The sequence below is a fragment of the Polyodon spathula genome, chromosome 3 (assembly GCF_017654505.1).
Source record: "Polyodon spathula isolate WHYD16114869_AA chromosome 3, ASM1765450v1, whole genome shotgun sequence".
NCBI classification, from domain to species: domain Eukaryota; kingdom Metazoa; phylum Chordata; class Actinopteri; order Acipenseriformes; family Polyodontidae; genus Polyodon; species Polyodon spathula.
This window is the reverse complement of record NC_054536.1, coordinates 87981226-87993966: the sequence shown is the minus strand read 5'-3', so window position 1 is coordinate 87993966 and position 12741 is coordinate 87981226.

Below are 12741 nucleotides of genomic sequence, written 5' to 3'. Positions count from 1 at the left end.
GAGATATTGGTATATACCATTTTGAAAAATGATTGAGGTATTTTAAGAATTATACCTTCTGGTATTTGAATTATGTTAATAATTAATAGAATGGAATGGGTTTAGGATCTTCTATTATACACTATCCTTTTTATTTTAATAATTCATGGGAATAGGTTTCCTAGGTATTGTATCCCCTTACCTACCGGTACTTGACAAATACATTGAACTTTTTCAATGATGACATTTTTAAATGGACACAGTTCAATGCCAGTGTCTTCAATGGTTTAGTCATAACCAGTGAATTATTATTATTATTATTATTTTAAAATAACAGGGGTTACCTATGTTTGCTTTCAAGAAAATGTTAATTTATATGTGAAAAAAAGGCTAAAAAAAATATAAATGAGGGGACCCCCCCAAGTTGTTAGATTAGCTGCATTTTTTATGCATTCTTCCAATTATATCAAATGTTAAAGCTGTGCTGGAACAGTATTGGCTTACTTCATTTAGTTTAGAAAGTAATTTCTCAATCACATTTTCCTCTGTGGACTCTGAAGGCACTGTCAATTACTTAGAAGGTAAGCTTGCTGCTGTTCTGCTGGTACTCAGAGTCTGATTGGTTGAGATGATCAGTGAGGTTTATAATGTATTTTAGTCTGTTAATACATCAGCCTTTATAAATATTCATAACATAATTATACTGTATATAATCAGGGATTCACATAACTTTTACCATTAGGATCTTGCATAAGTACCAGCAGAAACGATTTGGTACGCACCAAAGGCTAAAATCTGAGAAGAACCCTACACATTGTTTTTATACTGCACTGGAGAAGCAGCACTACTATATAATATGTTATTCTTTTAGCATCTATGCCACATGCACTCCACTTTCACCATGCAATCTTTAAAAGTGGTTATTTTCTGTTTTGTAATATTAAAAGCAAGTGGCAACATTTCTATCCCAGTTTTGAAATGTTATTCCTTTTTACTAATAAGCACTCATGTGACAGGACAGTGAGTTAATTAGAATGTAGAATTATTATTATTATTATTATTATTTATTATTATTATTATTATTATTTTTTTTTTTTTTTTAATGAGTTTTCAAAATATGATCAATGTTACCAGTACTCCTTTATATTGTATTTTACTCTAGATGTTGACTTAAAATGCAGTCCTTTAAACAAATCTCAAAATAACTTGGTATGCTTCCTGAGTTTCTGTTGATTTCTGTACTTGCTGAGTTATTGTACATTATTGTAAATAAAGTGCCGAGAAGGGAACGCAAGAAAATGCGATGACAAATTTATTTCAAATTGAGAAACACTTTTCTTGCTTCTGACCATGAGGGTGCCTTATAAAAGAAAAAAAAAGTGTGCTTCTTTGCCTTTTAATTTAATTCTGAAACTTGGTTATGTATTTTTTCAAATCTTGTCTCTATTCAACAAATCTGGGTCTCTATTGTGATGTATCCTTTGCATTATACAAATGATTGTTTACTAACTATTATAATGTTGATATATATATATATATATATATATGATATATATAATATATCTAATACTATATATGATATATATATAATATGTATATCAATACCTAGATTAAATGACACGTACAGTTCACTGTTATGGGTTATTCAAGTATTACTGACAAGCTGAAGCAGCTGTACACGTTATTTAAAGGTACTAATCTTTGATTGTCTGCCATATCAAACAACAACAAACCAATATAATTTGATTAGTTTTCATGAAAATATGACATTTTTATATTTTATTATTTAATAAATGAGCTTGCAGATGAATGCACATGGTTCAACTTATTTTTTTTTATTATTGACACTAAAGATGATTATCAGAAAAAAAAAAAGACAAAATTAGACACTTTCAGAATAGATTAATTTACTTCTAAAGCCAATCCATAAGAAGGTGATAATTAGGTTTGTGGATTAAACTAGGCAATCAGGTCACTAACATAGAGGCTTGTTAAAAAAAAATTGTTACTCATTTATCTCAAATGTAATTACAGCATTAATCTTTTCTTTAAATACACGCACACACACGCGCGCACACACACACACACACACACACACACACACACACATATATATATATATATATATATATATATATATATATATATATATATATATATATATATATTGCAGTGCATGTGTAGTTAAATGGAAAGTACAAATCCGCTCAGATATTATGTTTGCTTTGTAATATTTATAGTATTGTACCTTATGTCACATTTGCCTTCTATTTAAACAGTGAGCGATGACCACTGATTTTTGCATCAAAACGTCTAAAAGACTTATACTGAACGAGATTTTGGATTAGTAGTTATTTCAAATTGGATTCTTGAAATGCACTTGAAGCACTGTTTCAGTGAAGAAGAGCATCAGACTGAATTGTTTAAGATTCATTGATCATGATGAATGGCATATGTTTAGAAATCCATTTAAATAGAACAAAACTTAACAGTTACATATTTATACAGGTAATGCAAGTGTACTTGTACTTCTGTCGGCTTCCTTGAACCCCAATATCACTGTAATATCATGAAATCTCCATACTGTAGGTCATTAGCCATTGTTATGGGATAGAAAGGGAAGGACTTGGATAACAAAGGGTTTGCTGAACCCTGTTTTGAAAACATGCCTGCTCACTCCTTCACCAGTTACAGACCTGTACTTATCTTTTAAAATATTCCTATGTTAACCTTTCCTAAAGGCAGAGGGAAGTCAAAACATTAAGAGATACTTAGCTTAATTATCAGTTTCTTCAAAGGAAGCGTCGTGTGACCCAGGCTAGCCAGCTGCCTGTGCCTGCGTACTTACTGCAGGAGCCAAGGCCTCTGGCTGCCTAATTGCTTGCACCTAATTTGAGATAAAATAATTTGTCTAACCAGGCTGTCATCTATAATTCATGGCCACTTATCAGTGTAATTTATTGAGATCTCACCTGTGGCCCTACCTCTCACAGTCAGATGGAACTCACTAAAAAGATATTCGACTATATCCAAATTCAAATAAAAAATGTGTTTACATCAAATCTGGATAAAGAAAAATAAATAAATAATTGGTTATATATTAGCCATAATTTCTGATTAGTTACAGTAGTAAATTGTCTAGATCATTCTATTCTTAAATATTGCACAATGGCACACTAAAATGTATACTTGTATAATTTGTATAATATTTCTTACAAATGTCTTAATTGCAATAATACATCATAATTACTTGCGTTTATACCTAATTAAATTATCAAAGTAATCTTTAAAATACAAGCCTTTAAATATGGCCCAGGAAATAAAAAATATGTTTACACATAATGTAATAGAACAGAAGTGCATGCTATCCCATGCTCTTTCTGACAAAATGAATATTGTGTTTTACACATTTGTACTGTTTCAATTGATTTCTTTCTTTCAGAGACATTTGCCTATTCTGGAATGTGCATGAATCAGTGTTGATAAAGTGGAATGTCTGGCTGCTAAGTATTAAAAAGCAGCATTAAGAGGGTTTTGTTTGATGCTGCCATGTACTATGTATTCAAATAAAAAGGAGTCATTACAAAGTCAGGTTTGAAATTTAGTCTAATCATAATACCACAGTTAAAACAAACATTTGCATTTTGCTGAAGTTCAACCTTGGGTTCATATTGAGAACACAGAGTTCAGGTTTGTATCACAAAGATTCAAGCTGAAAGAGTCAGAATGGTAACACTTGTCAAAATAAAGAGATTCACATTCACATATGACAGTGCACTTTTGCTATTTTTTTTTTTTTTTACCTGTCAATGATTTTGCAGATAGAAAATAAAATCAGTAATTTACATAAAACAATATTTTCATTATCCAGCATTTTGATCTTTCTCAAAAAACATGAATTCAAGTTTCTGCAACCATCTTCTGTTCCTTTTTCAATCACCTCATATAGACTACAATTACTTAGTGAATCATGCTGAGTGATGAGGAATATCCACAAGCACCACAGTATCCTTAGCCAACAAATTCCTGCTCCTGTCGAGCAGCAAGCTGTTCATACAGTGTACAATTTTAATTTGTATTCTTTTACTCGCTGTGTCCCTATACACCTTTCATTGTTTTCATTCATGTTCTTTAAACATTGTCGTTTGTAGAGCTAAACGAACCCATGTTCAGAGAGCCAATACACCAATCGCGAAGTTACTCTGCAATGCTGAAGCTTTGATTGTAACATTTACATAAAACGTATTAATTATTTTCTGCACAAGACACCTTTATTCTGTGCTACAGTTTAGTTAACTGTCAGTGTTCTTTTTTTTTTTTTTTTTTTTTTAACATTCCTTCCAAAGCAAGTCAGGGAGCTGAAACCAAATTGGGTCTCTTCATCTCTCAAATGAGATTATCAGTTCTGCTTATTATATACTATGTCAGGGGAGTTATGCCTTAATACACCTTAGGTAGGAAGTTGGGCTTGATTTCTGCTGAGAATTAAGCTTTGATATTGAGAGAAGGAAATCTGGGTAGTTGAAATATAAATTAAGGGAAGCACTGAGATTAAAATGTAAAGGAGAACTACTGGCATTAAATAAACACTGCATAATAAATAAATGACCTTATTATTACAACACATACCATCCCCTGATTAAAATGCAAATACATATTGGAAATTATGTTAAACTATTAAATAGGAACATTATGAACATGGATGCTTTGTTTAGGTCAAACAATGACTTTATTAATTCACTTCCTTTTTTTAATTCCTCTATAATATATTGGAAACAACACAGTTAAATATATTGGGGTTTTGTACCACATTTTTTAAACTGTTTGAAACAATTAACTAACAAGTTCTGAACCATATTTCAGTTTGCATAACAGTAGTCTGTCTGTTTAAGAGCCGGCATTACGTCTATAATTTAAATCATACCTGTAAGTGCTATTTCCTATCTTCCTGGATCACTTGACATAACGTTCAGAACTTTTCAGCATTATGAACCACTTTGGGCACCACTGAAGCTTGGTGGTATGTTTATATTTTTGGCTGCAGTCTCAGAATTAGTGTATTCATTCTTTCTGGTGAGGTAGTAGCAGGTGTACATTGATAAAAGTATATACACATTCTCATAAGAGCGTTCCTGAGTTCCAGACAGCAACTGTTAAGGTTGCTAGGACACAATCTGCCTGTTGTCACATGCAGCAATGGTCTATTGGTTTTAGACAGGTTTCATTTTTTTATTTAAGACATCATTTTTAAATGTTCGTAAAATGCCTACTGCAAGTGTAATCAAGACCCATCTGGTTGTGAGCTGAGATCAGAACCAGTACTCTTTTTTCTAACAAACATGATTTAACAAACTTTTTTTAGAAAAAAAAGCTAACCCGAGTGTCATTCTCCGCTGATAAAATAGCACTATTTGAATGACAGGTTACTTCTATTGCTGTGAGCAAGTAAACCTTGATTCCTGCACACTATAAACCCAGATAAGTCAAGTTTACTCAAAAAAAATAAATAAATAAATAAATAAATAAATAATTGAGTAAACTCATTGCCTTAATATAATTGAGTTTAGTTAGTCATTTAGTTTTTGTTACAACTTTTGCTGGGACTGACTAAATTTGTAACATGTATATTCATGTAACTTAATCCATTAGATTTACTTTTTAATAGTCAAGGTAGATTGAACATTTTTATTTCATTTAAACAGAATGTGTAATCAACAAGCTATTTTATTAGCTGCCAGTGCAGCACTTCTGCATATTCGCTTATGACAGCATTTACAAGTGCTGGAACCAGGCAGATGCAGAGATGCAGACAGAGGGAGAAGGGAGGGAGGTCACATCCACAGTCTGACAACCGAACGGGGGGTGGCCACACACAACATAAAGAGAACACATGTAAGGGAGCAAGCACGGGCACAAGAGACAAGCAAACACAATATACACAAAACAACAACAACACCACAATTAACAAACAATTAAAAAAATAAATTGTATAAGCTGATGGGAATCTAGTCCCCTGATTCTACAGTACTTAAACCATATACATTTGAACAACTAAAGTAAATTTGAATGTTCAACCAACTTAAAATGGATGAGTTTTAAGAATAAAATTTGAATTTTTAAGTTAATGTAACTTTATTTAATTTATTTAGAATGACTAAAAAAGAAAAAAAGAAAAATGGGTGGAATTGTATTTTTGAGATGTAAATCAAAAATGCATGAAGGATTCACAGGTAACACAACAAGAAAGCAGGTCTCCGAAAAGGGAACATGTTTTCAGGTCAGGTCAAACTATCTATAAGTGAAAAAGAAAGCATATACATCACTATGGATTTTAAACTAGTATACTGGATCATTAATAACTTCACCTGGGTGGGGCCTAAAGAGTAACTAGGTATGGGTCTGATATACTATCTTAACTAATGTATTCTTCCTGTTGAATAGATTCAATGAAATGTAAAGCACCCATGTGGCCTGAATTGAGCTCTTAGAATCATGTCTAACTCACAAGTGTATTGGAAATAATCCAGAAAGAAAGACAACATAGAACACATGGTTAGTCTTATACCCATTAGGGATAGAGTGTAGTTAGAGGAGGCAAGGGAGGCAGAGGCTTCTGTTTTTTTGGGTTTTATTAATTGTATTTTTCGGCGCATATTTTGAGCTATTTTTGAGTTTTGTGTAATTTTTTTTCAGGGTTTTCATTTTTGATGTACTGTATGAAATTAGTGTTTTTGGTTACTTTCCGAAATGCTTGAGCGTTTTTTTTTTTTTTTTTTTTTTTCTCTGTCAAAATATGTACAGTAGCAACTCGACAGTGCTTGCACACTTAAATTGTACCTTCTTTCCTTTGCTGTCTTCCTCAATGGAATCCCTATGGTCACGGGCACATTCTTCTGGGGTTTTTGTGTGTCGGCATTTTTGTACATTACACCACAATTTTGTTTTAATGCCTCTGTATCTTAACTGTAATACAGTTTTGAATCCCATTAATAAACCTCCATTCCTGATTGTAATCTTGTCTTAAATCTCGCAAGCGGAGTCTCCAATAGAAATGTAGGAATGTGCTGTCACTCAGTAGTTGAGGCGGGTTTAAAGTACTCAGAATGAATCAACAATAGATGCAAGTCAGGAAGGCGGGACATTGCCCAGCAGCACAGGGAAAAGTATTTTGTATTAATAAATAATAAATAGGCAAGCCTCCCTTCTCCCTTTAAACAGTGTTAGCAGTGGCATATTATGTGATCTGAGCACAGGTTTTAATTGGAGGAGACCAGAGTTGTTTTTTTTTTGTTTGTTTTTTTTTTTTTTTACCAGAGGACGCTTTGCCTCCAATGACAAACTCATGTGTGACTGAAACACAGCATTCCCACTAGTAGATCAGGTGATCTAGGCACAGGTTTTAATTGGAGGAGCGACCCACATCTCCCACCCCCTTCTAAAGCGCTGCTGTAATGCAGTTGTATGTGCAGTTAATGTAGGAGTGAGGGTTGAAATTGCTTCGTTGTGTTTTGCATTTTATCAGTGGTAAGAAACACAATATATGTTGTTATTGTTTTATTTTGGTGCTTGTCTTGTGAAAGGGGTCAAATGTGAAATGCAGGATAATGCAGCTGATTGGCTGGTTAAGACTCATTTGGCCACGCTAGATTATACTGAAAAACTCAAGATAAAATCTGAAGGGAAGTCATAAATTAACCAAAAATTTAAATTGCTAATAAGAACAGGTCATTTCATTTGGCAGTAGAGAATTATGTTTGAGATTACATATTTTAAGGGAAATGTGAAACTTTAATTGTCACGCATACTAGAGTACAGCCTCGAGCATGTAGTCTTAGCTAAAAAAAAAAATGACGTTGCTGGTTGTTGCTATGGTAAGAAGACAAAACATACTACTGTGTTTTGTTTTTCACTGTAAAGCAAAGTTACCTCAATAGTGTAAGAGCCTTTTGGAATGTCAAAAAGGATTTTTACAACTGGAAAATCCTCAGCTAAAAGGCTTAGAAATTAAAAACGAACTGTAAAGTTGCAAGTAAGTCATTAGATTTTTTGAGTACGATGTACTAAACAGCTCTTTTTGTGAACAGCTACCCCAATATCTCCGTAAATTTGCGAAGAGCATAAATTACTGCTCATTAAACAGGAGAGATTAGAATTTGCATCTCAGTATAAATAGATTCGCAACGGCAAAAGTCAATATTTAGAACTTCCTTCTGGCAAAGATAAATTAATGGTAGAGTGAACAGAAAGAATATAATAGGATTGTGCTATGGCTTCTGCAGACTCTGACCTTGCAGCTATAGCACCGGCCAAAAAGAAAAGGAAAACAAATTTCCACAAAGATGACATTTGCCTGTTAGTTAGTAAATGGAAAAATTATTTAACACTTCACAGGGCCAAAAAACATTAAGAAACATGGACAGAAATAACTAACAAAATCAACTCACTGAGACCAGTGTCGGCACTAGGACTTACTGTTAAGTAAACCCACCCCCTTCAAGAAAAAGAAAAGAAAAAAATGCAGAGCACTCCTGCAGCGCAACCTTAATATCTTCAAATTAGTCTCAGGACCTATTAATCACAGGCATCAATTAGATTTTGAAATTAATGTTATCAAGTACAAAAGTTAATATGAAAACACTTAAATTAACATTGCAAAAGCATGTTAATTTAAGAATATTGTAGAAAACGTTTGAGTCTATGTATATTTTAGTTGTGTAAAGTAAACAAGTACAGTACATACAGTAGGTTACTCAAGTAAATACTTTTTGCCATATTTCAGTTGGCTGAACTACATAATTATTTGTTATGAGCAATCCTGATAAAGACAGCTTTCGGTTATTAACAACATTTTCCCAGGAACCCATCCCGTCCCATAGACTTTAATGTTAATGGAATTCTGACAACTGCATGCTGTTTATTGACAACTCTTTTTACCAGTTGCTAGTGCTACAGAGAGCACTTACATGATTTATGCACATATTTCATGCAGCTTTTATAACACACTGACTTTGCAACTGCATATTTCTGGCGAACTGAGGCAGAATTGTGCCTTTAAAACTGGCTACGAAGCAGTACGCAAAATTGAGATGGATTTACAGCAGGAGGTGGTAGATTGTAAAACGCAAACAACGTTGGACAGTTTCTTATTTTAAAAGTGTGTTCTTTAGAATTGATTGTAAGTGCAACACATATATTTCAGTTTGCTTTACTCATTGTGAGGACAATTGTAGTGCATTGTTGTGTAGTACTATTTTAAGCCTACTCCCTTTTTTTGTTTTACACATGCGTGAAGTAAACATGTTTAGGTATTTCATGTTTCTCATGCTAATTTGTTAACATTGTAACATTTAAAACACATGTATTTCAGTGCCATATTTGTACAACTACAGTATATACCATTGTTCCATATAAATACACTTGAAAATGGGGGCTTTTTGCTTATTGGCAACTTTTGGTAAATGATAACTTTTTGCTGGGTACTGAGAGGCTGTTATAAGTAGCATCTACTGAAAATTTTTTGGGATTTCTTTTATATTTGAAGGTGCTTTATTTCAAAGCCTGTAAACATTTAAACAGGACTTTTCACGTATGAACAGCTAGTTGAATCTATTCTGCCCTGCACCTCCCTTGCTTTCGCTTTCAGTCTCTCTTAATCCATTTCAGCCATTGGAGCTCCAAATAAGTTGTATCCTACAAGTGCAGCCCGAAGGAATAATAGAACATTATTTTTATTTGATCGGCCGTCCTGCAAGACCCGCCCCCATACCAATCAAAAAGATTCAGACCACACACCCTCACCAACCTCTCTGTGTCATTGCCATGCATGACAGATGAGTCAAATTGGGCTTCCGGTTCCTAACCCTAACGCTAAAAATTAAGCACTTTTAGCTAGAACTGCCACGTGGGTCATTTTGGCACATGTATTACAATATGTTTTTTTTTTTTCGACAATCTTGCCTGTTCTTTGCATTACAATCAATCTCTCAATAAAGGGGTACAGTATCTCTGATGCCATTACATAGCTACTTTGCATAGCAATTCATTGTTACAAGAACAGTGACAGAGAATAGGCAGGAAAGTAAAATGGCTGAAAGATGGAGATTGAGAAAAGAACAGGTGCTTGAAATGCTCCACAATCTGCATGAAGATGTGTCTGATGCAGGGGATCTGAGTGACAATGACACTGACCATTCCTGAGTTCTAGAAACGAACGGTCGTGGCAGATGCTCCACTTTTGGGCAAGGGGTGGCTTTGCTGTCTCCAGCAGCAGCTTCTCAAGTGCCGGCTTCTGGCCAGCCAGCACAACGGACAACAACAACGGCTGCATCGGCTTCTGGAAGCAACATTCAAGAAACAGGGAAAGACAGGACTGTTTGGAACATTATAAACCCTGTTCGTGAGGCTGTGGGGAGACTGAAATATCTGAAAATATTTTGACTGTAACAACATCGCACGCAAAATGCAACATTGATACCCCACTCAGTGCGTTCCTGTTATTGATCGATATGCCAATGCTACTACACATTCAACGCTGTACAGTAGCAGAGGCACATCGGGTAAAATGGTGTTTTCTCGACATTGTCTGTGGAGGAGCTACAAGTGGCCATTGCAATCATGTATATTCATAAGGGCAAAAGCCAGTACTTGGAGAGCTACTGGTCAACACAGTGGGGGATTTAGTTTTTTATCGAGACAATGTCTAAAAATAGCTTCCATGAAATTCTCAGAATCGTCCGTTTTGATCGGAGAGTAATGAAGATTATGCAACTTGAGACAAATAAATTTGCCCTGGCTTCCAAAGTCTGGAATGGCTTTATTGAAAACAGCACTGCCTGCTACAAGCCAGGAGCAAACATCATAATGGATGAGCAGCTTTTTCCCACCAAAGTGCAGTGTCACTGGACACAGTACATATCCAATAAACCAGAATAAAATTCTGGCTGACAGTGGACGTTGATTCTAAGTACCTGGTGAATGGGTTCCCTTACCTGGGAAAGAATTTAATGTCACTACAGACAATTTCTTCACTTTATTTGCACAGGGAGTTGAAGAAGAACAAAACAACTCTTGTAGGAACAGTGAACAAGGTGAGACGCGAGATGGACTGTGTTTGTTTTTTAAAATGTTTTGGACCTGGCAGCCATAAATGCCTATGTTTTGTACAGGGAATGAACCGGGATCAACATCAACAGGAGGGAATTCATTTTACAGCTAGCCACAGAGCTTCGGCTGAAATATATGGATCAGAAACGAAAAAAGTAGCTTGCAAATGCCCCTCAGCCTTCATCCAGTGCTGCACCTGCTGGCACAAACAAGAGGAAAAGGTGCTAGGTAGCAAAGTGCAATGAGAATAAAACTGGACGTCTGCGCCTGTTGTCAGAAGGCAGTTTTTGGTAAATCCACAGGAAAAATTGAGAAGCGTTTTTTTGTGTGGACTTTATTACTGAGTAAGCTGCCAGGTCGAACATTTAGAAAAAATGATACAGAAACTCCACTGAACAGAGTTTTCCACAAAGCATTTTCACTTTTGATACCAGATTTTTTATGTTATTTACAAAAATAAACAAAGCATCTTTACAATTTTCTATATACATATACATGTTTATACCTATTTACACTATAGCGTCTTTTGAAACGTTTATTTTAATATAGTTTTTCATTTTTTTTTTTTTGTCGTGCTGTAAAAATCTTTGTTAGACACTCATTACACTAAAAAAGATGTATTAAAACCTATGACTCTAATAAAAAGTGCATCCATCGCATATTCAACTGCGATGGGACCAGAGTAAGGGTGGATATGTAAAAAGGCAGATAAGTGAATCCTGTTTTAAATACCATTATACACAGCTTTAACAATTACTGTACTATTGTATTATTTTTTTGTGATTTTGTTAGATATTACTGCTTGTGACAGTGTAGGCGTCTGCCATGTGGATGCGTGCATTCACTGACAGGCCAGAGATCGAGATGGTGGCTGAAGCTGATACACCCTGCAGGCGAACTGAATTTATCTTTAGTCTTTCAGCGTCATACAAGCACCAAAACACACAGAGAACGTTAACAGATTTGAACAAGAATAACACAGTTTACATCCCCCTCCCCAGTCCATAATCAGGTTCATTCCCACATTGTCCCCAGCTTTTTAAAGCAACTTTGCATTGTTTGCTGACTGACAGAGTTGCAAGGATGCTTTAGCAAGAGCACAGCATCTAACAGAGACATTTTATTTACACTGAATTTTCATGCTGTTGCTCATCGCTTTTCTCTTTCCAGCCATGCTTGCTTGCTTGCTGTTGCAGTCAGTGGTGTATTTTCAAACTGTAAATAAACCTTGACATTGCGTACAGGGTTTAAATAGCCAAGGTACAATACAGGGGTAATTGCTCAGTACCGAGGTGCAAACAGCTTCTTGATCGATCTGTCAAGCTTTTTTACGACAGTAAAGTGCTGCCTTTTTATGTGAATAGCAAGGTAACGAGGTATAAAATATATTCCAAGCATGAATGCATTCATTGAATACATAGACAGTATGCCATAGAGTCGAATAGATTGAAGCTCTGGTCCAGCTTGTAAATTTTGTGGGGTCAATTAAAACCATGGAGTGGTATACATGCAGATTAGAAACTCCAAATTCTCTCTCCATTGTCGTTAGAATGTGATGTAGCACTTTAAAGGGTGTATAAATCACACTTAAAGGCTATGCAGAGTGACCAAAAGAAAAGGATTGCATACATAATTAGAGAAAAAAACTAAACAAATAAC